This window comes from Cydia strobilella, chromosome 4 (assembly GCF_947568885.1).
Source record: "Cydia strobilella chromosome 4, ilCydStro3.1, whole genome shotgun sequence".
NCBI lineage: Eukaryota > Metazoa > Arthropoda > Insecta > Lepidoptera > Tortricidae > Cydia > Cydia strobilella.
In genome coordinates, this window is record NC_086044.1 from 6,876,797 (window position 1) to 6,898,763 (window position 21,967).

General features: G+C 37.9%; 1 protein-coding gene across 2 annotated transcripts in view; it reads right to left on the reverse strand.

Annotated features, from left to right (window-relative positions):
• Positions 1-201: 201 nt before the first annotated feature.
• The window catches only part of LOC134741020 (LIM domain transcription factor LMO4), a 273,803-nt gene continuing 252,037 nt past the window's right edge, over positions 202-21,967 (reverse strand). For both annotated transcript variants that reach the window (XM_063673749.1, XM_063673747.1), the window contains exon 5: positions 202-2,913. The gene's annotated coding sequence lies outside the window, so the exon portion shown is untranslated. The remainder of the gene's footprint in view (positions 2,914-21,967) is intronic.

The following is a 21,967-nucleotide window of genomic DNA, read 5'->3' on the forward strand; positions in this document are numbered from 1 at the left end:
TCGAAATTAGGTGTCTCAAAGAACCTTACCTAGTTGTGTACTATAACGGCTGAATTTTGCTTTACGAGACAGCCACGAGTATTTGCCGTTCATATTCTTAATCTCCTGCTCGTGATAGTTATGGTCGCTGAGCAGACTGGGAAATCTCGCCTTAATTTATGCGGAGGACATTAAGGAAATATATGCAAGAGAAACTAGAGATTAATTTACAAAATTTTAATTTTCTCCTCCCATCGCCGACTTAGGCTAAATAGTTGCAATGTTCTTTCTTTGTGTACTGGTAACACCATAACTGTTCTAGAAAAACTGCCGGTTTCAGGACACATTTTATACAAATATTTTATAAATTTTTACATATTGGCTTGCAATACAATTTATAACCTTTAACCTCTCGTATGCTATTGTAAAATCTTGCATGTGGGTACTTAAGAGAGAAGTATAGCTCGTACTCGTCCACAAAAAGAGAAAACGTTTTTCCACTTCTACATATTTTCCATTCTTATTGACACAATGAAAAACTAGGTTTAGATTTTCTTTTTTTAAATTTGCAATAAAAAAAACATTTTTTTAAAGCGAAACCTATAAACCTAGAGTATATTATGCTGAAGCAATCGACATCAAAATCAGTGATTTGTTAAGATTTAGTTAGTGGAAACCGTTTTCTCCCGATATGGAAATTGTATGAAAAAAGTGCCTAAGTTTGTCAGTAGCTATTCATACCTCTTAGTGATGACATGCTTAAGTCGAATCTAGGAATGCACAGATCAGTGCTAAAGCATACCAAAGGTTTAAAGTTAATTCACTGAGATATCAGGTGTCACACTTGACTTCTAATCTGCAGAGGGCACAACATTGATCGAATACTGAACACATAACACCTTGATTTAAGTAACACATTTTTGTTTGTTTTTGGTTAGGATGTATCTGTGTCTGAAACCTGGGCCGTTCCTTATACATTACGTATTGTTAGATGGCAAGATTCACTAAACGCTAACATTACATATATATTGATTCCAAATACTATATCGATTTGAATTATCGTAACACTGATGAATTTACACAATAAAAGATTCTATTTTAATAATGACTGGATAAAATTAAGACATTTACATGATGCATATTTGAGACGGTAAATAGCCACCTAAAATTAATATCAGTCCATGAATTACTAATTAGTTTCATAATATTTTAACGTAACATTGAAATTGATAGCAATTCTCTAGAATAAATGTCGTAGAATACAAAAAATGTTTAAAAACAAAATAACAAGTATATTATAGGCATGTATTTGAGTTACACTTACACGAAAAGGAATGTTAGCGTTTAAGATAACTTACATACATTAACTGTAGGTTTATATTTAAAATTTTGATTCGCACAAATTTATTTGATGGTAAAACTTAGTTCAATATATACAGAGAATGTTAGTAAACTCGAATTTTAACTTCAAAGATGTTGGCATCGAATTATTGCTACGAAGTTTTGCGCCTAAAGTTTTAGGTACACGATGTCTCTACTTAGATCTAGATGTTTATGCTAATATTTACAATTTAGAAGAATAATATTAACGGGCTCATATCGAAGTTTAAGTAACAGCTCGTCGTTTATATACGAAATAACAAATTTATTCGAGAATTAATGTTATTATTTACAGAGCATGATAGCAAATCACAGAGACGCGTGCGTAAAACAAGGTTTTAAAGTAAGGAGCTACAATAAATAATATTAACCACTGGCAAGAGGTGGCACCAGTGGACATGGACACACAAGTACCTGAAAGCACTGACTCATTCAGTATTCGATGGTGATACCATAGCAAAAAGAGAAGGAGTAAACCGTGTTTGTAATATTACCACCGTTACTCTGTCAAAGTAACGGCGTCTAATCTTACTTCTCTCTATTTACTATATCATGTCAATATCATAAATGGTGGCAATAACAAAATATCGAGTGGGTTTGATCTCGCGTTAAAAGCGTATTGGTTTAAACGCGGGAACAAACTCCATTATAAATAAACGTTGCTGAAAGTTTTTATTCACTACGAGCGTTCATGATTTCCAGTGAGAGTTTGAAACAGTATATTTAAACGCTGACTTTTGAAATTCAATCATTATTAATGTAACAATAATTGTTCGACAACGAAGGGTGTATATGACACCTTTAACGAAGTATTCTAATGAATAAAAACCATCATGAAACATCCTGTTTTGGGTCAAATACTGAATTTTGAACTTAAGACCACTAGCGTACAAACAGTTTGGAGACTAAATGTGTCAGTTTATTAAAAAGTAATTAAATATAATCAAATATAATTAACATAACTTTGTTCAAGTACCTTGTATTTTTATGATGGTATTAACTGACATTCGAAATAAGGCAGGTAATTAGTGAAGTTCGATTAAATACCATACGATATGTCGTCATTGTTTTCATGCACCCACATCTCATTATCACTTTTAAGTAGAAACGCGTTGTGTTAAACACATCTCGTCCAACGCTTAAGTACTACCAGAGCTTAATGGGATAGATACCATTAAAGCGAATTTACATAAATTGCCATTTTCACAACCGAAATTAAATATGTACGTTACTAAAGTTTAACTTAACAGATTGTAAAATTATTACTGACCGCTCTTTAAATTAGTTATGGCGATCACCTGAGTCGCTGAGTAATAATTTTATTTGATTGTCTAGCAACACTAGTCACTCGTCTTCACGCGGCGGGGTGAGCCGCGGCGCGTGCGGGGTGGTGAGGTCGAGGGCCGGCTCTGGCAGCGGGTGGCAGGGCGCGGGCGCGCGGTAGGGCGGCGCCAGCGCGGGCGCCGGCTCCGCGCCGGGCAGCGGCAGCGCCGGCCAGCATGCGCCCGGCTCCGGCTTCATGCCAGCGGCGCTCAGGTACGAACACGCCATCATCTGTGGAGAATAAGGTACTTTTATAAGTAACGAATCAAAGAGATTATATCTTGATTCGTTCGATCTCTTAAGAGATATTTTGCTGCGTCAGGGCTTTGACAAAAAATTACAGTTTTTCGTTACACCTTTTCTCTTCACTAGATGATTACTTATGCTTAAAAACAAGTCACTAAACACATTTAATAATTTAATGTGGAAGAAAGACCTCTGTTTGACGAGTCTTTCTGGCAATCTGTACGTCTAAATAGTAGCGCACTAGACAGCTAAACATACACACGTCTTTCTTTGGAGTGTAAATATTATCATACTAGCTTTTGCCCGCGACTTCGTCTGCGTGGAATTAGTTCCAGCTCTAACGAGTAAGTATAGCGCCTGGATTAAATCTAATGGCAATAGTTTTGAGCATAATACCTATGTTTAATTGGTGTAAGCAATGGCAGGCAATTCATTAATTTTCTCATTTCCACCCCCTGCATAGGTCTTGTTCGCCTACAGGCCCCATAAAGTATGAATATGTTCGAAACCTACGTAATGTCCAATTTCCTGCATGTGTACAAAATAAATATTGCGTAATCTCCCGGAGAGTAGATTGAAGTAAAACAGAGCTTACATAAATAATGAAACATGTAGTATCTATTATGAGATGAGAGGACTAAAGAATTCGCGGGCGGCAGGGAGGCTCTCTAATCACGCTAATGGCCAATGCGCAGTCCCGACCCCCGCGCCCCGCGAAGGCTTTCACGCTAATACGGAGTGGGCGCAAGAGCAGGGATGCTATTTCTGGCATTTACCGAACATCCTTCAAGTGAACCACTTAAAAACCGATCTCAAAATACTATAGTTATTACGGATCTCCGGGTCATACTGATACTGGATTTCTTGAGACGAGTACTTGTTAAGCTTTCATATTTTACAGGCAGTTCCGTGCTAAATCGTATCACACGTCCTCTATGTCGCTTCACTCGGAAGTTCCTTAGATTTACTACGGTTTTACTTCTTCACCAGACGCAAAGTGGTTATGAAGCAGATATGTCGTTTGTCGGGTCGTAACCATTTCAGTGCTCGTGTTGCGGAGCAAAATTGAAATGTATCTATGAGGTATTAGCGCTGCCAACGTCAACGATATTGTAAAATAAAGTGCAAAGTTAATTTTACAAACATTCGTTAGACGAAGTTTTAATAGTTTCTGGCGTCCGGGAATGCGTCTAAGAATTATAAATACAACACGGGGGCCCCATATATCAGGGCGCAGTGTTGCAGCGCGCCGCACATCGCCCGTGAAATTGATTCCATGCCGCATGATCGGCTTCTTACATCCCCCATATTTCACTTATTGCTGGGATTAAAATGTTTTATTTTAGTTTCAGATAAGTGTAACTAAACGTTACAAGCGTACCTTTGTTGGAAGCAGTTTTATAGTTTAATGCCACGAACAAAGCGAACCGCACAATAGTATAGTTCGCGGTAACGCGGTACCCGGTACGGTTCCAACAATGATACTGTAACTTTAATATTTATTGCACTTGATCAACTTGCTGCGCGTACGAGACGTTTCTTACCTATTCATATTATATATAATAAACGAGATTATATAAAAGGGCAAGTTATGAGTTAATGCATAAATTAAGGCAAGTCGCTAAACAATGTGCCCAAGTTAATTAAGTTGACGTGATTGTACGTTAGATCGTAAAGTGCATAATTAAGCCCTTAACGTAAACGTTTCGTAATATTGTCTTCGGTTACCGCGATAGTTACTCATGAAATAAAACTATGAAAACGGATTATATCGCGTATATTGAATTTATAATACATCCCGACGTTTCGAACTCTTTACAGCGTTCGTGGTCAACGGGTGACTGAGGAAAAATTACAAAATGCAAAAATACCCACATACTAAAATAATGAACAATCATAGACTACAAACTTTAAGGCTGGTTGTACATGCAAAATCGGTTCATAAGGCTAGTTATACACTATACTAAAACTATGCCGGCTCCAACCCTACACCACGGACCCGAGAAGATTTAATTCCCTCTTAAATTGTAGGAGGGTATCCCAATATGGGACCGGCAACAAACTCGGCGGGACACATCTTTTCAAAACATCAGAAAACAGTAAACGTTTCGGTTAATATGTTCAGGCGTCGTCGGTAATGCTTTAGGAGACCTAAACTCTCCTATGAGAATAAACAGTTTGGCTCGAGGCGAGTGGACGGGGCTCGTCGCACAAATGAATTAGTGTTGTGTTGCCCCCCGGGTTGCGGGGGGAGCGGGGGGCATGTTGCGATTAAAATATAATTAGGCGAGCGGCAATTGTTTCGCCATCGAGCCAGGTGGCGCGGCTAGGTAAATTAAATAGCCGTATAGGGTTTCCAATTACATCCACCGGGCACGGAAAACGCGCTTATTGTCTAATAATAGAACGGGGGAACAATATGAGGATCTTGTAGTTGATTAATTTATTTGTAGCGCTAGTATACGCCAGGTGTAATGCTGTAATGCGATATTAATTACGTTGAGACACTGTTAGTAATAAATCACGCACCTAGACCATACTTTCGGCATTAATGAAATTCAAGCAGCGATAATTGCGAAGCTAATTACAGGAAGATCCCGCTAATTTATAACTGTCGGATTATGAATTAGGAGTAGCGTTAATTAAACAATGCATATTTGCGGAGGCGAGTAGTGGAGCAGTATTGTCGCGGCGGGTTTCAGAACAATTAGGTTTCAAACTAATACGTACGCTATTGAAACTTGCCCGGCCGAATGTCCCATTCTATGCGGATGAAACGCGCGAGCTATTCCGTTTACATTTTCAAATTATGCAATTATGTTGTTGTAAGTGATTAACTGGCTAACAAATGGCATTATTGGATTTTGCGGAAGTATATGGTGGCTCTTGTTTTCAATGAAAACTTAAAACTACCTGCACAGGCAATAACAAAAGTTGTGCTTTTCTGTTTCGTAAAGTCGCGTTACATTGGCCCTGGAAGGTAACTGAGCTATTGGAATTAATTCGGTGCAGGTTTAATTATTGCGCTGAAATGATAGCATGTGGTAAGTAGATTTCTCTCTTTTGGGTCAATGTTAATAATGTAATTCAACTTTACGGTTCTCGAAAGTCAATTTTAGGTTGCAAATAATAAGTTCTAAAACTGTCTCGGAAGTAGTGTTTAGCCAACCAGAATTATAAGCCAATGTTTCACAAATATCCGCAATTTTAAATTACTAGAAAAAAATGACCTTTAAAAATCAAAATGACCCTTTTCTTGAAACCACAATGAAATATACCATTGTTTACAGATTCCTAACCCTATAACCCAAATAACCGATCTCCCATTTTCTTTCCTCCAAGTTTGCGAATCTCCAACTTCAATATCGTATATCGGTCATTAGAGTGCAGCCAAAGGTCCGGGGCCTGACCTTTGAGTTTACGCACCGATGCCTCGTGTTTACGACGGGGGTTACTGCTCTTAATTTAGACGTTACAGTCAATATTTTACGTGTCTACTTGAGCAAATAGCTACGGTTATTGCAGGCGCATTTGGTGCTATTTTTTCGCGAGTTATTTTGCTAAGGAAAAGGTAGTGTGGTCATAGATACCAAAGCTTGTGCCTGCGGCCAGATTCTTGTGTTTTCTACACTACTAAGTATAAACTATTTGATGTTAGTTAGAATTAGTGGCGTGTGGCGTGGACAAGTCATTTTTGGAATTCTAAATAAACCTTGAGATATCCCGGCCTCTATAGAAAGTAGTATCAGAACTCAATGAGTACCCTTGACCTACATCATACCACTTTCCTCAAATACTGTCTGTTGCGTGACCAGTTCACTAGTATTATGCTAGAATAAAGTTCTTTAAAATTAAACTGCATGTATAACGCAGAGACTATAAATTACATTAAAAAAAATATAAGCCACCGATGAAGTTAGCGTGCGGCTATACATTATCTTTGCGAAGAATGAATAATAAAGTAAACTAAAATGCGAGAAAACGTTAATATTATATGTATATTTCTTTAATATAAAACCCGTACCTCTACTATTGTTTCGATATTACAATGTGTATTGTTTCGAGAAAGTCATTAATAAATTGAGCAAATGACGTCATTGCCAGTTCAGAGTATTAAAATATGCTTGATGGGAGGCGAAAAGTTGCTTTTAGGGTTTCGTACTCCATACAAAATAAGAACACGGTACGGAACCTTCCGTTACGCGTGACGGACATGCACTTTGCCGGTCTTTTGACTTGGGTGGCTTCAAAAGTTGTTAAATTTAATATGTAAGTTGGCATTAAACCTACAAATCAGTTCAACTTAATATCGTGGTCGAATAGAAAGCCCCCGAGCTCACAATGGCCCATCGGCATTCCATTAACCGGCAGAGCAAACAGGACGCGTCCGTCTAACTCAATACAGAACGATTCCTAGCGATACTCGCATTCGGCACATTCCCATTGGATTGTAACTTGTAACAACACTAACGACTGTTTATATTGGCGACGTCGACGTCCCCCAGCCCTATTTGACTCGAGACGTGACGTAGCTACCTTACTGGATTAGTGGATTACTTTAGTGGAATAGGTGATGTCACGGAGAAACTGTAAAATTTTGTTAAATTAAAAAAATACAAGTTTAGTCACCATTTAGTTTCTACATACAATATTACATAACTACATATTACAGGGCAACTAAGTCTTATAAGTAATCCCATTTAAAGTAGTCTCATTTATAGTGGTAGCGGTACGCCAAAAAACGCTGCAAAGTGTGTTGAAAGCATGAAAATCGGTACGTCGGTCGGTGGTTTTAGGTCATTTGAATCAATTTGACCCGTAGCATCAAAAAAAGGAGGAGTTATGACATCTTTTTTGTATGGTAAAAATTTTTTTGTTTAGAAACCTATCATGTGTGGTATTAAATGAAAAAGCTTTTGCAGCCGATTCTAAAAATATATCATAAATTTTCATTATTATGCCGGGGCCACACTAACGGGAAACGGCGGGAAACGCGGTTGATTATCGCGATAATCCCAGTGTAGCCGTATGAAAAACGTCAAATTAGCATAGTAATAATGAAAAAAAAAAAAAAAAAACTAAATATATTCAAAATTGCTTTCTTGGGGTCAGATATGAGGATATTAGGTATAATTTGAGGAGTCCAAACTTGGGCTGTTTTGAAAGTAATTCTAATTAAAAAAAAAGTGACTGAAATGTAATGATGTGATATATTTTTAGAATAGTCTTAAAAAGCACTTTAATTTGATACCAAACACGATAGGTTTCTGAACAATTTTTTTCCCATATAAATAAAGATGTCAACTCCTGTCCTTTTTCTATTTATTTATGGGGTTACGGGTCAAATTGATTCAAATGGCATAAACAAAGATCAATCGTACTGATTTTCATACTTTTATCACCATATGCAGCATTTTACAGAATTTTAATTATGATCTCACAATGTAAGTTTGAGCGTAGCTGCATTACATGGCCGCGATGATTTACTTGACACCCTTCGGCCAAAAACTTTCCCCAAGCATTAGGTAATAGAAACATTACATCCAGTTACATTCTCAAGTCAAATCGGGCCCGGGCGATCCGGCACGGCAATCGGCCCGACATTCGCGAGACAATACCTATACAAGACTCGGGCCTAAATAATTTAATAGTTGTACGAGTAGGCGTCGTAGAGCGGTCGGCAAACACGGCGATATTTGGCCGCAATATTGCACTCGTCGAAGGGCCTGCTTATGAGCTTCGGACAGACTCCTTCAATGTTCATTATCTATTTATAAATTTACCTTCTCGGTGAATGTTCTTACCCTGGGTTTGCCATGGTTATGTATTTTGCTCGTCTGAAGCAGACGTTATTAATACTTTGTTTATTTTGGTGTAAAATAGGGCGAGTGTGAATTCATTACAAAAGAAGCGAGTTAATGATTGCTTAATTTACTTTTGAAACAATTACGTCACACTAATGAGCTTTAATGCTTTTTTACAAACTTTTTACTGCATATTTATAGTTTAGCGAAAAAATACATTGATGACAAACAGTTTAACGGCCCAATTCGAACAATGCTTATAAGATGTCACAGCGATACGATACAGACCTGTCAGTGTCAAAAGTGACGTTTTTGGTTGAAGAAAAATGACACTTTCGACACTCTTTTGAGCATTGTTCAAATTAAGCCGTTAGAAAATTCTCAGATTATGAAGATAAAAAATAATATGTGCCATTCTCAATCAAAAGGGCACTTATTGTGGGTAGTCAGTAAGGCGCTATTTCCATATAGCTTCAATTAGAAATCAACCTTATTAACAAGTGACAATGTGGTACCTGTTGGTTGAAAACGTCACATAATAAATATTAAGTATTACGTTAAATTAAGGGCCGGCAGTTAAACATTGAAAATAATGTCAGACAAATGTCCACCTCTAGCAGCATGGCAGATGTGAATCCTTTTCATAATCATAATCAATTATTTATTTCTTGAATGTGGTACAATAACATTTCATGACATTTCCTGCGTTATCTCAGTGACTGTGTCTCGAATATTTTGTTTTAATTGCTGAAGGTTCATTGGCCTGTTAGCATAGTCATGTCCCTTTAGATAGCCCCACAGAAAAAAGTCAGGGGCTGTTAAATCAGGCGATCTTGGGGGCCAATCAATGTCCCCGTTTCTCGAATTTTCTGCAATAGGTACATGATTGGGTTGAGTAAAACGTTTTAATAATTAAAACACGTTATAACATTTAAAACTTTCGCGTTTTGAACACATATTAAATCACATTTACAATCTGGTCTATCGCGAATTTATTTTCTTACCTTTATTTACCGACGTTTCGACACAGGTTTCACTGGTCGTAACACGTATATTATAACACGTTGTTCCGTCGTATAACGCTCCATAACAAATTTGCCGTATCTACACAAAGTAATTTTCATGCAACAACTGTCATATTTACTAACAAAACAAAATGGCGGCAAAAAAAGTTGTATACCTCCAAGTTGGTCACCCTACTTTAGTTGATTTATTTCTGACGTAATTTTCCGTCGGATCATGATAGGTTCGACACAAGTGATAAATATGGAAATATTACAGGAAAATTAAAAAAAGGCGATTTATTACTGAGAGACATATAGATAGATAGATAGAATACTCTTTATTGGCACACCTCAGTAAAAGATACAGCTTACAGAATACAATAGATATACTAGTTAGTGTAGTTCCGCAATTTTCCGCCATAATTCACCAGCTCGTCAGTTTAACCCGACATATAAGTAGTTTCAAGATGTGCATAAGCATCGGTGTAAAGATAGGGAAAGGTAAGATAAGAGTGATAGGTGCGGGGGGGTGGTAATAAATAAGGGGAGGGTGGGGTTGCGTGCGCCGCGGCAGTTTGTCGCCGTTCGCGTGCGCTGGCGCTGCTCATTCGTTATTCATGCGCGGGCAGCACGCGTACCGCGGGAGCTCAGGGCCCAGGCCACCCTTAGGATGCATCAATGAATAATTTTGCGTAGTGTTTTTTAAGGACTTGTTGATGTGACAGGTTTATTTGATTGCGCATTAAAAACTGGTAGTTTTAGAGATATAACTATTAGACTAGTTATTTAGTAACATTTCCATACAAAACAAGCGCACATCTTTGATTTGACGATTAACACTTCTTTAAACTTTGTGATTTAAATATATTTATTACAAATTATAGAAGGTGGAAAACTTAAGTATGTGTTTAAAATATTTAAGACTTGATATTTTAAGTAAGTACTTTAACGCGTCTTGACAGGGGCGGGACTGTAATTTTGATTTGTGAACGAAATGGAATAGTAAGTGTATAACAAGATTTATTTGAAGTTTCAGTAAGTATCCATGTGTAGTTATTTTCAGTCACCAAAGCTACTATTAACTTTAGCTTGGAAATATCTTTGTACGTCAAAGGATTTTGCATAATTCTCGATAACGAGCGTTCGAGTCGCTCTTTTACTTCAAAGCTGCCGTTTCAGTTACAGTTTATTATTAATAAAATTTGGGTGGGCGATGGCGGGTTGCGGGGCGGGGGGCCTGGACCGCGCTCGTTTCGCTCGTTATCGGCCGCTCCGGCCGGTCAGCGCCGCGGAAAATTCGTCCGAAACTGACGCGCGTGAAAATTTAATGAACGGCCGGACGCTAGTTAACTAAAAGGTAAAGTGCACCCTCTTGACGTGTTCGGTAAATATTAATAGTGGGTGTGTAGCGCGCGCCATTAAAAATGCACGAGCCCACGGACACGTTGCCCGCGTTCATTAGCCTCTTTACATACGGCTCCTTCAAATTAACCTAGCTTCACGCCGACGACTCAATTAAGGTTCCAAAACACGACCCGACGAAAGAAACTAGATCTAGACTAAACCAATACGCAGCCCAATCAACGTCTGCTTTCAACGAAACGTGTGCGCTGATCGACAGCGCGTTACAAATAGTTCCGACAGTTTGCATGCTGTCCTATTCAAATATCGGCCAATAATTGGTAGCTAGAACAAGCTATCTTGCTAGCTCTGTGTATAAATGTCGTTAACAAAATACACGGTACGTAGTCGCTGCGCTTTGCGATAATCGAATTCGCCCAATAAAACGCGACATTCAATATCGAACTTTGCCAGTTCTGCATGGCCTGCGAACACTTCCCGAGAACAAGTTTCTCACTGAGCCGTTTTGAAACTCTTACGGCCACTATTAAGGATAATAGAAACTGTCTAGCTCGCACGATGAGTCTAGGAATTATGTGTTCGACTGGAATGATCTAAGTTGGAGTTTTATACGTGTTTGTTTGGTTCTTAGGTCGCGAAGCGATGCACGATGCTCGTAGCTTTCAGTTCGACATCATTTAAAAACTACGGAACCTAAAAACATGAGTCTCTGCTTCGGGTGCATTGTCGATCGTGGTCTCGTGATGACAGATCGGAAGCTTTCACATCTTAGGGATTTTCCTGGTTATATCCTTAACTACTGCTTTGAAGTGCGGCATCTACTTGGATGAAATTCTGCATTATCTTTAGTGTGTTTGTTGTCCTGACGATATGTCACGATATGATAAGTAGATCAAGTTGTGGATGGTGGGACGTGGAGCGGCGCGGCGTGCGGACGCACGCATCTATCGCGCGGCGAGCGATACCCGTAATGAGGATCGTTAATTATGTATCGCAAGCGTTGCCATTTCAATTCCGAACGGCTCACTGTCGCGGGCTCTTGCGAACCAGGTCAAGGGTTCGCGACTCCCTCAACCCTGAGCCAGAGCCTCGAGGGGCTGCCAAATTAATGAGGCACTCCTTTGTAATAAAGAAATAATAAGAATTGCGCACGCAAACCGGGTCTCACCAACTTCGATGTCATTAAAGGCGTCGGAGGCTCGAAGCGAGCCGTTACCGCGCCTTGTCTAAACAACTTCCATCAAATTTCCTAATGAATTTATATCTACGTGTACAATTTAATAAGAGTACTCAGTGTCTGAGGGAACAATGCAGATAATACACTGAATGAACAAACACTAAAAAATGTACTAACTTTAGTTTAAGTTACCTACACCATAATGTTTCCATTGCTGTACTATTTTGTGTCTGGTAATAAACGTATTTTTTTAAATAATGAAGAATGGATTGTTGGCATTTGAAAGGCAGAATAATTTCAAATGATAGCTGATTACATTGTAGGTAAAAAAAGAGTAATCGAACGGAAAACCACAAAAAAATTAGGAACTTCCGAATTGTTCCAAGAACTAACTCGTTCTTATCGGAACAACCAGTTTCATGGAACTATTCGACAGTTCATTCGTAGCTAGAACATTTCGACAGTTCATCCGTAGCTAGCTGGTTGGTTAAAAAAGTTACCCACTATACCTAGATATAACCGACTAATTTGAAAGTAACCTAAAAGTGATCTAAAGTTACTATACCTAACTAGAACAATTGAAAAATAGTAATGTTTCATTGAATCTGAGCAGGAATACAGTTTCACGCAGTAGGTCAGCGAGTAAATGGAGCGCTATTCAGAATATGGTAATCGGACAGTCGCCGGCGCCGGGCTCGATGGATTGGATCCACTGCACCGCTTTGATTTGAGCTTTCTTCTCAATTGCGATGTAGAGTAAAAAGTGGCATTTTCATACGCAAAGGACTCTATTCTTAATGGACATTTGAATGCCGATTTTTATATACGAGGCAATTATTTGATGATTGTGAACGTTTTCATAAAGATCATTTATTTTCATTTTCATTGTTTTCCTCAGGGGAAGGACGGTGAGGACTATTATTTGATGATTGTGAACGTTTTCATAAAGATCATTTTCATTGTTTTTCTCAGGCGAAGTGAGGTGAGGACTATTATTTAATGATTGTAAACGTTTTCATAAAGATCATTTTCATTGTTTTCCTTAGCCGAAGTGAGGTGAGTAAAATGTAGATGACAAAGATCTTATGTATACGGTAAGGAAATCTAAATACTAGGCATCAAAGAACCCTAAAAAAAAAGCTAAGCTAAATTATTAAAAGCTTTAATAATTTTACACGATCGAATTCACAGGAAGAAATGTTTAAACAGTATAAAACATGACATACCTATGTATATCGTAAAAGTAGATATTTACCTAACTGTCAGCTGACAAGAAGTACAATTTTCTTACATCCCCGTAGATTAGTGAGGCCTGCGGGTTTCTAAGTCGCAGCTAATTGGACCAGCCCGGCCAATTAGACCGACGCGGTGATTCGTTTTAATCGCGCACCCTTATCAGTGCACCCGCTGCTTCGCTCACAGCGAAATGCTGTCTCACCACAAAGGGGCTTATGGACATATGCCGGTTATAAACTATACGTCGTTTAGCTTGGAGCGAGTATGCAGGACAAATTGTTAGCTTTCGGGACATAGAGCAGTGATGGTTAGTAGTTTTATATGAAAATCGTTGTCAAAATATTAGCCCCTAATTTCATGAATTTGATAATTAGTGAAAACACTACTGAGGTAAAGATGAGGTAAGGCCGACTAAATTCCTTGGTGATATTTTGAAATGCTTTTTTTTACTTTAAATGGTCTGTGATGGATCGAGCCATTGCATAATCCTAAGCTTTATCGACACTATATCTAATTCTCTTATTAAAAAAAAAATAACTACACTTCTTATGCTCGTTAAATTCGACTTTAAATGCGTACGTGCGTGCGTAGACGACATTAAATCGCTTTTTAAGCTCTAGTGCATAAAGTAAAATTATCTATTACGACCTTTATTGACTAAACAATAAAGTCCAAAATCTGCCATACAAACTGCCAGCCCTGTCGGGGCGCGCCGGTCGGGCGCCCCCGACCTCGCTGAGCTCGGACCGATAATTTCCTCGGATAAAAATGGATCGCTTTATACCCTTGTTGTATAATCTTGTATTATACCTAGGGCAAAATGAAAAACAACATGTAAATCTGACATATGAATAATAAATGAAACGTCTAAATAAACAATGTCATGCAAGTAAGGACGTCTGCTCTTTGATGCACTTGTGTCAATTTCTCAGAATAACAATGGAAGGTGACACTGACATTGACAGTAACATGGATTGAACAAGTTTGGGAACAAATCAAATTATTTTATTAAATATTTTGATTTGTGTTTTTTTAAGTAGTCACTCTACTATATATAAATTAAAAACTGTAATAGATGTCATATTTATATTAAAGAAAAAGTGACGAAACCCTCCAGTGGTGAAGGCCGGATTCGTCTTTAGCTATCGCGGCTAACGCCATGAACCCCTAGGCCACCCCGCCACGGCGGTGCCCGTCCGAATTTCTCGACTATATGCCATCTTAGTAAGACTAGGCGTCTTTGACCAGCTCTAAGGGCAAGCAGTGCGCGCTTGCACCCCCTAAACGAACTCCTTACGGATTTACGTTGTAGCGAGAGAGACTGGTGCTGCCATCTATGAACAAGTTTGGGAACAAATCAAATTATTTTATTAAATATTTTGATTTGTGTTTTTTAAGTAGTCACATTACTATATATAAATTAAAAACTGTAATAGATGTCATATATTAAAGAAAAAGTGACGAAGCCCTCCAGTGGTGAAGGCCGGATTTTTTTCTTTAATATATGACATCTATTACAGTTTTTAAGTAACAAGGATTACATAACTTTCAGTAGCGGCGGGAATTATCTAAGTGTATAGAGTTTTAAAGTCGTGTCACAGAATAAGTAATAGTATTATCATACAGAACGGCCACGCACCGCCCCGCCCCGACTCGTATTACTTCGCCCCGCGACAGCAGATTGTCGGCAGTTTGCCGGCCGCTCAGTACTATTTTTAAGCAACGTACTCACACTATGAAGCATGACGCGTGTACAGACGTGCCGTTCACACATAGAAACACAAGTGATTTTTGATGTATAGCGTGTCCGCCCTGTGGTCGTGTAGATCTTAAGCGTTTTTTGCTTACTGCAAAATGCGGTCTTTTTTCTTGCGAATGAATGTAGATATTCCATTCCATTTTCATTAACTCTATCATTTCTAAACTTTCTTCTTACTATCCACCTTTATGCCGACGATCTTCAGATTTACAGGGTAGTATTGGAGATCTCCCATCTAGAACATCTCGAATTGGGGTCGTAGTTTTGGCCTTAAAGTTGACCCAGCAAAGTCCCAGGTCATTGTAATTGGTAGCTCGAAACTGCTACTAACTACGAACGTTTCTTCTATTTACTTTAATGGCGTTCTGATTCCGTACTCGCAACAAGTAAAGAACCATCATCGATAGTACCTTATCATGGGGACCTCTGGTGGGCGAAGTCAGCAGGAAGATGTTCGCGGCGGTAGACTTAGAAGATTACGGAACTTCCTGCCGCTTCCTACCAAAATTGCACTTGCACAAACTTCTCCCCATTCTGGATTACGCTGACGGGGTCAATCTCCATTTCACTGAGGAGTAACTTAGTAAGCTTGAGCGTATCCAAAATGTCTGCATTCGGTTTATATTTGGGTTACGCAAAATATGAATATAAAATGATGTTTTGTTTCTTTTTAAAAATAAAAAAATGTTTCCTTTAAGTAAAATGAGCTAACTTAAGGTTTTAAGGCACTTTTCCTCCAGGGCCCATTGTTTTTTTCCACCCTGTATAATTGTATGTTTGCATGCCAAATTATTGAGGAGCATAAAATAAATTCATATAGATTAATGTATAATAATTTATACTGTAATTTATTATTATGAAATAAATTGCGGCGATTTTTTTTCGCGACTTCTTGGTTGGTCCATGAGAAAAGTTGTTCAGCATGTCCATCTCTTATTACGATTTATAAATATTGACAATGATACTGGTACTTTAGCCTATTTAGTTTGAAATAGTTTTAAGAGAGTTATAAACTGAAATAGATACTAAAGAAATAGTGACGAAGCCCGCCAGTGGTGGAGGCCGGATTCGAACCGGCGTCTAGCTATCGCGGCTAACGCCAGTCCCTATTTTTCTACTATATGCCGTGTTGAAAGACTAGGCGTCTTTGCCCAACTCTATACCGTAGGCATTCAACAATCGAACCTAAACCTACCCATCATGAGCCTTGACTAATAGCAGGCCTGTGTGACTGATAGTGTGTGGCCGCCCTACTGCCCCTTATTTACCCTCGCCTTATTTGTTTAGGATCGTGTTAACGTTGCCTTAATTTGATTATAGTTTCAGAAGAATTTACACAAAGCACCTACGTAAGTTGTGTTGTAATGAAGCTATACGGGCTAACATTAACGTTGTACTATGGTATTATACTATAGGTACGAAGATATTACGAAGTGTGTTCTAGTCGTACTGTGGTATACCAAAATGATGATAATTATTCTCTAAATTTAATTATTTTGGAATCAAAATGCAAAACTGTATATATGATTCAATAACATTGAAAGATAGTGCAAGATAACAAACTAAAATAAGTTACAGTAACTGAGTTTACGAAACAAGATTACAAAAACTTTAATCCCCACTTGTCCTCCTTTGCCCACGTATTTTTTAATTACCTAAATTAGGTTAAAACTTATTTATAAACCGGGAGATATCTATACTGTACAATAAGCATTAATTACCTATAGGTACATTTGAATATAAATTTCAGCATTCTGAAAATCAATCTCTACTACTCTACTTTATTTGTAAAACAATTTTACATATAACTTTCTTGGTCCCGAATACTTTGGATGCAATCGCATCAAACGGCCGAATGCATCCATTAGTACTAGTAAGAAGAGGACAGACTGTGCGAGCGAGACGACAAAGGAACCACTTCCGGAATGAGTTGCACTCCCTCTGATTGAGGTCCTTGCTAAGAATGGTTTTACGAATCTTTGCCGCACTACAAATAATTAATTTTAGTATAACGTTTCCGTGCGCGATGCGGTGCAGACGAGTATATTGTAGGAAATGTAGCTACTGGTATTATAATGACGAGTTCAAAAACATCTTTACAACGTTCAGTTATTGTTGAAACGTCATCAAAAAATATATTTACACGACCTTGTCAGTGTCTTAGAAGTGTGTAAATTATATTTTTAGAACGTTGGCATGATGTTTGTGAACTCGACTGTACGATTTGACAATGAGTATGTAAACAAACGAATATAACCCGTGGAAATAATTTCGAATTTTCGCCTTAAGTTTTTGGGCTAGAACCTACCTAGCTGAAACGTCGGAAAAAGGGTAAAATAATGAAATTGAATCGCGTTAGACCCGGTAATGACCTTAATTATGTGTAAAACGCGAGAGCTTAAAGTGTTATATAGTTTTTGGACTGTCAAAATTAACAAACTTTTTAACACGGATATCTGGTTAACAAAAAGTATTTTGCACAACGCTTGCTATTTTTGCGTGAGCCTACAAAACGACGTAATACACAAAGTGCATGAGGTAAATGTACCCTAAATAAGTTAATTAAGTAATGTTGTGTAAAGGGGAGGTTTATTCGGTTAAGTCTCTGATATTATCATGAAATCACAATTAAATATTTACGTGTGTAGTCCCTTCTTATTTAAAAAGTTTGAACCCCTCCAGCAACTGTGAGATGATGGTTTTAATACAATTTTATATGTAAGTAACTGTAAATTTTATGTCCGAATCCCATTTTCAAGCAACATATCTGGAGCGGGCAATAAAGTTCGAGATTATTGCATTATTATTGCAACTTACGTTAGGGGAAACTCAATATTGTATTTATGCTTAGTTCTATATTAGATCTTGTAACCAATCACTTGTCCATTATGTGGGCAATGGATTTTGTAAGTAATTGGTAAAGTAACCGTGTAATCAGTAAATGCACAATATTAGTTAATGATCACTTATTTTTTTAATAAAAAACCGGCCAAATACGAGTCGGACTCGCGCACGAAGGGTACCCTACCATTACGCAAAAAACGGCAAAAAAATCACGTTTGTTGTATGGGAGCCCCACTTAAATATTTATATTATTCTGTTTTTAGTATTTGTTGTTATAGCGGCAACAGAAACACATCATCTGTGAAAATTCAACTGTCTACCTATCACGGTTCATGAGATACAGCCTGGTGACAGACGGACAGACAGACAGCGGAGTCTTAGTATTAGGGTCCCGTTTTTACCCTTTGGGTTCGGAACCCTAAAAAACGAACCTACGAAAATACTTTTTTTCTCGTGTACATAGGGATAATTCTGGACTAAAATGTCGCATTTGACTGCTGACAGATACAAATCATAGCAGTTTGAGAAAATTAAAATCAGACAGAATCGGCCTCAACGGCTCATGTCGTTAATTTATTTGTTACAATTAATTAGCTTACGCCTTCATCAATGTGTGTCGCGCTACACGTGCTACAAGTGCTACGGCGTAGCACTGGCTCGTTCGATCACGATACGTTCCGATGCTGCTACGGGTAGGTACGTACGTATGCAGTAATTTCCACTGCCCCACCGGCTAAGTAATGACGTACATCCATTGGGATAAACAGCTAATTGAATGCGGGGTTCTTCACTAGTGCCTGCTAGTGCTGAATGTAGACAATTATTAATTATATATGATGAGTAAAAAGATATGAAAATATACTTTTTCGTAACGCCTTTTATAAAAAAAATTGTAAAGAAAATTCGTCATTAACGACAGGGACTAACATATAAGTAAGCTAACACAGTGACCATACGAATAAGTAATAAAAACTATGAAAGAGAAACGAAAACAATATATTGCAAGGAAATATTTTATTCAAGATTCAAAAGCTTCTTACAAAATTAACGCTCAAACATGCTGTAAAAAGTACTTCGTAACTAAAGTGTAGGGAATGTAATCCCGCATGAAGAATTCAATCCCGGTAGTCAGCGGGATTGTGTCTCAGTCCCGCGGGATCCCGGTATTTGCGGGATCCCGCAAGTTAGTATACAATTTTACGAATTGCTACTGAATTTGAAGATTTAAAACAAAAAGTAAACAAAATTTAGAAATTTAGAATTTGGTTAACAATGCTTTACAAACGAGTGTGAACTGAAGGCTTAATCAACACGAGTTCGTAATTCCTGTACCATGGCACACACAATTTGTTTTTCATCATGCTTGTGAGGAAAAAAAGAGGCAAAAAAATAAAACCTGCTAAATTTCAGACGTACATTACAGCCCTGGATGTAGGATTTATGGACCGTATCGTCTAGCAAGTGTACCGAAAATAGTACATTACTACAGAGGCCGGGAAGTAAGGGGTTGCCGGCCGAATGCATATATACGGCCGAACGTAGTGAGGCCGGATAGTTATGAGGCCGACAACCCCTTTTCACGCCGATGTATGTATAGTGCTTTTCTCAAACATGCAATGAAATAAATAAAGAAATCTCCACGAAATCAAAGTTTTAATTCTAAAGAAACTAAAAGTAAACTAGGCACAAAATATAACTACCACTTGTACCTATCTTTATCACACGTGTCGTATATTTTACACATGTAGTTAATCAATTTATTACACAAATGTTCAAAGGTATATTTATGTATCTTTGATTTTTCGCCTTGCATCCTTCTGACTGTAGTTTTAGCCACATAACTAAGATTACATCGTTTTTTATGTTGATATTATGCTTCACATACATCCTTGCCTTAAACATGGAGTATAATTAACAGGTATTCATTTAATATTTTCGTCGGAACTCATATTAAATAACACAATAAACAACGCACAATAAATCCAATAAAATAGAATTACAGATACACAATGAAAAATGTTCAACTTTACCTCCAAAACGATTAAAAAAACACCAACGCGTGTTTGAGTAGACATTTTTACCGCTAATATTTAAATGAAATATGTTTGTCAAAGGACTGTCTCATTTCAAACATAGACAGAGATAATCATACTATCTTTGTCTTACACTGGTACTAGCACCCAAAAGAAAAGGATGAGTATAGTTTTTTGTTCTTATTTACTGACAAACTGGTTTGACCAACTATATTTTAAATCTGTATTTGTAGGTAAATTTGTAATTCAATATTATTGGAATTTGTTAATAATGTTTTATTTATATATTTTTAGTAAATTACAAATAAAACTGCAAAATATATTAATTATCGTTTATTGTTTTTTTTAAGGGGTATTGGCTTTGTCATTCCGAACCATAAGCAAATATTGGTTATAGTTTTTTTTTGGCTGAATGCCATGATGCTGTGTCACAAATATATGTGAAATGGAAATTAAAAAAGAGCCACTTCCCGGCCTAGGCCTGCAACTTTGTATGAAATTTCATTACAGGCCCTTCGTCTAGCCGCGCCGGAGTCGTGATACTTCCCAGCCTAATATAAAGAACGTAATATCAATATTACATAGCATGTTTGAGAAAAATATATTACAATCCTGGGTCGAAATTTACGATTTACGGACCGCATCGCCTACGTGTAATAACACCTTTTACGAGCAAGTGTGATGAATAGTTATTAATTTAACTTCTTAAATAATAATTAATTATTAGACATTACTGATATAAAATATGTCCCGTAGTATTATGATTACTTTACACAACTTGCATCTAGCACTGAGAATCTCCCGCCTTCAAAAAATACTTCCACACACATCGTAAGGTTCCTACTAGATAGTCTCCTACATACTTAACAGTATTTACAAGCAAATATATTTATTCATAATATTACTCAATGCACAAGGTAGCAAAAAATAGACAAATTCGGTCGAAATTCTTTTCCGTGTCCCTACCCCCTTCCTCTACAGATGTACCTAAGCTCCGTAAAGAACTTTCGCCAGTAGGCGCGCGTCCGCGCACGTGTTACTTGTAGTAAAACGTAACAACCACGTCGCTCCACAATCCCGCAAATCCCGCGGGATCCCGCTTAATTTACGAGCGGGATTAATCCCGCAAATTCATGCGGGATCCTGGTATCCCGGTATTGCATTCCCTACTAAATTGGTATATTTATTTAATTTACTGTGTACAGCGAAATAACAATTTTTCAATTAACCATTGTAAAACGTAGCAGTGTTCAGTGGATACAAAACTTAATACTCCCTAAGCATAGGATTAAGTGAATCGATAAGTCCTGCGTCTACCGGCTAAATTAGTCCAATTTATTTTTATGTACAGCACGATAGTGCCGGCACCGTTTCGCCGCGGCACTAAAACGGAAAAACCGGTAATTTCGGGTGCAACAAGCACAGTTAAAACTATGTTTTAAAACTAATTCCGGGCCCGCGTCGATAACCACCAAGCATTTACATTTACAATGTTTTTCGTCGGTCGTATTTTTTGGCTCGTTTTACGGGTGGGGAATATGAAAAGTTTTGAGAGGTTTCGCGGAGAGGCGTAAAGGCGGTTTACGATGCGTCTTCCAACTCGAATACACCACACATTTGCGCATCCCGCGGCATAACACGTGCAAACCTGACCATGAAATTTTATAAATGCCACTTCAAACTAACAACGCCCGCCAAATTGTGTAGTAAACCCGCTTTTTAACAAAACACTATTTTGGGGTGAGGATTAAAACAAAAATCTTTTTCCCCGGAACAAAGCAATTCACTCGGACAGCTGCAAAAACTTTCCCAGTCCCAGG